Source organism: Montipora foliosa, chromosome 11 (assembly GCF_036669935.1).
Source record: "Montipora foliosa isolate CH-2021 chromosome 11, ASM3666993v2, whole genome shotgun sequence".
NCBI lineage: Eukaryota > Metazoa > Cnidaria > Anthozoa > Scleractinia > Acroporidae > Montipora > Montipora foliosa.
Genome location: NC_090879.1, coordinates 10,057,221 through 10,062,220, shown reverse-complemented (window position 1 = coordinate 10,062,220; position 5,000 = coordinate 10,057,221). Strand labels below are relative to the sequence as shown.

Genomic DNA, 5,000 nt, shown 5'->3' with positions numbered 1-5,000 from the left:
CCTTAGTCATCCTAGCTTAGTCATTTATAGCTACTTTTCTGTGCCCTTTGCTCAGTGCTAAGCTATCGGCAGAGACAGGTTATGCCTGGGTGTTGCTGAACTCAAAAATGTGCTTGCTCGCGGGGACGTTTCCCATTCACTCCAACTCGTCAATGTTTGTTTTGTGCGACGATGATCGGACGCGTTAAATTTAGAAAAGAAAAGGAAACTGAATATTAACGCACGTTGGTAATACACTGGATCTTATTTCGATTCTGTTGAATAGCAATTGCCTCAAACGATTTCCTCGATGCTATCAAGAACACAATTATTACTCATTTGTTCAATTAGGTCTTCAATCACCGGTTCTTATTTTATTGATTCAATCGTTTCGATTCATTGCTTTTTGGACTGTTAATCCCGAAGATAGCTCAAGTATAAGTCACTCAATATACCAATGAATTTCGGAATGTCACTCTCTAAGATGCACGACAGAGGACTTACATGAGCCACTTGGTTTGGAATAATTTACATAAATCCAATAGATGTGTAACACCCACGCGGAGATAGGGCGTAGATGTACGTCAAGAAATATTGGGTTACAGTTGAACTGACTGTTGTCAGAAGAGACGCTGCTCCCAGTACACACGAGACAATACAAATATTGTACAATCATTCTGATAAAAAAATTATGGCCGGTCTAAAGCTTCGGGCTTAGAAAAAGTTCATGAAAAATTTAAATGACAGTGTGATGCGAAGGTCACCGCATATGTATGCTATTAATCAGTAATATTATGAGTGCAGGCCGCTCTCCTTTTATTGTTAGAAAGAATTTTCTCGCGGGGGTGTATTTTTCCTGACCAACTGAAGAGTGAATACTGAAATTGAATTTTCTGTCTAAAGTGCAAATAACATTTAAAATGATTATTTTAGATGCTTATTTTATTGTCAGTGTATACATCTCAATAACTGAGTCCGAGAATCCTAATGTACGGTTTCAGTTCAATCTGAAAACTATGAATTAAAATGAAACAAACAAGGAGCCGTAATTATAAACCTTTAAATTAAGCAAAAATAAAACTAACGTTTAAAGTTGTCCAATCCCGGAGCACGTGCTATTGAAAAGAAAGATATTTTTAAAAAGCTCTACGGTTAAGTTTTAATCTCTTTTTATGGTCGTAAAGGGACGTGAGTCGGCCGACTCGACACTGAGTCAATATGCTTTGCTCCGGGAAACCGTTGGAAAATATTTTTCAAGGAAGAAGAAGATGATGCCGTGACTGACCTGCCACGAGAAACGATCGAGTAACGGTGAAAGTAGCTTTGAGTTTCTGTTAACCGTAAATTTAGCGCCGTATAAATCCGGGCCCACATATCGTGATCAAAATGGACAGGGCGGGGGTTAACCTGTTCTAACAGCAGCGATTAATACTGAGCTAACACTGTATACTGAAAATAAGTTAGGTACTAAGGCAATGGAGTTAGCGAAACGTTGTTTCACCTCACTTAAAAAAAAACAACTGATTCAACAGCTATGAATAAACCCCCGAAAAGCAAGCATTAACAAGTAAGACAAAACTGCAAAACGTACAATGTAAATACGAAGCTGTACCTTACCCAAATGAAAAACAACACGGGCTTTCAGTCTCATATGAAAGAAGACTTCAGACGGAGCTTTTCTTTATCGCTACTAACAAGATCTAGTATTTGTCTAACTGCATATACTTTAAATGTTTATTAACGTTTTAATAGCAGATATTGCGTTTCCAGCGTTCTTATTGGCTCACTCTTGGATATCAGCTCATATACTGTACAGAGTGTTTTCACTCGCGTGATCAGTAACCTTGTTTTTCCACCGAAACAAAAGCAAACGTTTGCACGATAATAGAGTTCAATTCCCAGGGGACTAATTAGGGACACCAACATGGCCGCCATTCCTTTGTTTAGGGACACCAACATGGCCGCCTTGACGTCACGTGAAAAGACTATTATATGACCAAGAGATAATTAAGGAGACAGAGAGGGAGTCGCCCAGTCTCGCCTTCTTCAGTTTTTAGATGTCACGAAAAGTGACGTGGTCGGAAGAATTCAAAATGCTTTGTTGACGAAAACGACTTTTAGACGCAAGGAGATTGGTACATCTTGCCCCAAAACCCGCAATGAGATCGGGGATAGATTCTACGCATACAATTTCTTGTGAATTTAATGGCTTGTTGGATGAACAATTACACAATGGAAGATAAATTCGTCTGACGTTATTCTTAAAGGCCAGGGACGTCTTGGGAAACAGACTTCCGATCTTAAAATAACTTTTTCATATATCCAGGCCAAGGTCCCCACACTCCCTCTCTCCCTCATTATCCCTTGGTATGGCCTAACATGGAAATTGATTGCGTTAGTTTTTTGTTTTTTTTTTCTTTATCATAACAGCGAAACAGTTCAAACTTCAATGAAATCCAATACAAAACTATGTATACAGAGAGAGAGAACTCTGGCTTGTTCTGTGCCCACGTGTTTGGTATCGAAGGATCTTTCAGGGAGTTTCAGAATCATGCACCCTTAGCCAATATTCAAGATACATCAGCGACAAAAAAAACAAACAAACAAAAGACGAGGCCGGATAAACGAAAAGGAACCGGACAACCTTTTAAGAAGTTTACGCAAGAGGAATGCTGGAAAGCCTCTCTTGATCCTACTGTTTTAGCGAAAACCGCAAAGTGGCTTCAGGCGATTCCCTAGTAACGAAAGCTAATATACGATCTTAAAAAGACTCTCCTGATTGCCTCCTGTCGGACGGTAAGTGGAAATGCTCAATAAAAGAATAGGACACAACTCGTAGAGATACAACAAGCCTTAGGTGCAGCCTCAGGTGCCGCGATCAAGGACTTCATCACAGGGAAAAGACAAACGAAAAGAAACAGACTAGGAAATAAATGGTTATTAATATTCTTAATTTAAGTGGGTATATTGCAATAATCACTAACAACAATTCAACCTATCGGTTAACTCGAACTTACACAAGCTCTACAGAACCAAGGGAAGGGACGGGAAAATGTAAATATGCGATAGAGTAAGTAATAATGTAAACATTTGGAGGAAACCAATGTGGTCTTGGGGCCCGTTTCTCGAAAGTCCCGAAACTTTACGGGCCATTTTCGGATGTCGCAATTCCCTTTGTATCTCAAGAACGGAGAGCGTTTGAGTCGTCAAACTTCGCAGTCATTGTTCTTTTAGTTACCTTGAAAACATGTTAAAAGATCGGCTCTCTAAAACAAGCAGTTGCCAGTTTCACAGATGGAACTTCTGAAAAACGGGCCACAGGGGCCCGTTTCTCGAAAGTCCCGAAAACTTTTCGGGTCCGAAAAGCCATTTGTGAAACTACTAACCGCTTGTTTTGGAAAGCTGATCTTTTAACATGCCTTTAAGGTAACAAAAAGAAAAAGGACTGTGAAGTTTGACGACTTAAATCCTCTCCGTTCTTAAGATGCAAAAGGAATTGTGACACCCGAAAATGGCCCGTAAAGTTTCGGGACTTTCGAGAAACGGGCCCCAGGTTCGATTCCCAGACATGGCGTCAAAGTTGGATTGAGTTTATTGGTTCTCTACCCTGCTTTGTGGGGTTTTTCTTCTGATACTCCGGGATTCTCGTTTCCTAACAAACCAGCCTACGTTGTTTGGTCCGATTTGGTTACAGTGTCCCCAGTTTGTTAGTGCGCCTTTGCGCCAAATACAGTTGACCCTCAAATAAAGATCATCATCGATCAACAAAATTATTTTCCTATTTTTGTATTTTTTCGTATTATCAGCTGATTCGACATCTATTTTTTCCTTGCCAGAGTCGTTGAAGTGTGGTTAGGAGAAAACGCATTAAAGCGATTCATCAATCTTTAGTGCATGAGTGCTTCAGCATATCCTTTAACCAGCTGTGCATCATGTTAGCCCAAGCGTGGCTCATCTGTGTTCAGTAAGTCTAGCGTTCAAATTTCTGCCGGTCTCACCGATATAATTTAGTATTTTTAATAAGTGGCCTGGCAGTCGCAGCATTTGATCTTATAAATAAATTTTTCATTTATCAAACTTACACGCTCCAACAAAATTCATTGGGAAAAAGGTTGACAATTTTGAAAAACAATTTGTCAACTAAATTACATTTCCTTTTGGTCCCTGAGTAGGGGGCAAAATGTATCTACATACTTTTGCCGGCGAAAATTATTCTGTCATAACTAAAACCCAAGATACTAAAAGAGAAACAAGGAGATAATCTCAACGAAATGTTAGAGCGTTGGGTTCAGCCTGCTATAGTGAACCAGGTGGCAAGAAGAGATGTTGTGCGACACTTCGATCGCGAGTTGTGGTTTTCACAAGTATTAATATACATGAAAACGTTACTCAGTTCTTATTGGCTAAAAAAGAGTGCAGTTCTTGTGTAAAACGGGTGAAAATTACAAATGCACGCGAGTTTGCAAGTTGACAGTTGACTGAACTTCATAGAAAAATAAAGCATGCGCGGTCGGGTCAAATTTCACTTCTTTAGATTTTCTGTCTTCCTTGTTTTTATATATATATTATTGTGGATGCACAGCTGCGTGTGATTAGTAGGAACCACAAATTACGCCATATCGTCCAGAATATTAAGACAAGCAAAAGGGGTCTAAAATTAAACACGACTATTTTTAGCATTAAGTTGTCACAACTTGAAATATTCGTCTTCTGTATTTAAAATATCACTCTTACACTGCGAAAAAAGTACAGTTACTGAATAATAATGAAAGGTTGTTATGATGTTTACAAAATTCTCACTAAAAGTACTTAGACTTTTTTTTTTAATAGTCTCCGAAATGAATTCGAAGAAGTGCTGAGGAAATTGACACCATTTGGAGGACTCCTTCCTAGAAGACCGCAAATGATACTGAGTGGCTCGCTGAAAACCACATTTTTCTTTTGCCAAAAACACAACTTTGTACAAACTGCCAAATACATATTAAACTGTAAACCTTTCGAAGGCGACTGTACACAGGCCA

At 39.1% G+C, this 5,000-nt stretch overlaps 1 protein-coding gene across 6 annotated transcripts in view; it reads right to left on the bottom strand.

The window, feature by feature from the left end:
- LOC137975986 (uncharacterized) overlaps positions 1–5,000 on the bottom strand; it is a 27,362-nt gene that overhangs the window by 18,905 nt on the left and 3,457 nt on the right. Inside the window, exon 1 of one of the 6 annotated variants that reach the window (XR_011117672.1) lies at positions 1,597–1,696. The exons of 4 other annotated variants lie outside the window; for them this stretch is intronic. The gene's annotated coding sequence lies outside the window, so the exon portion shown is untranslated. Of the gene's footprint in view, positions 1–1,596; positions 1,697–5,000 lie in introns of those variants that run through there. One more of the 6 variants, XR_011117676.1, reaches the window with a different exon arrangement.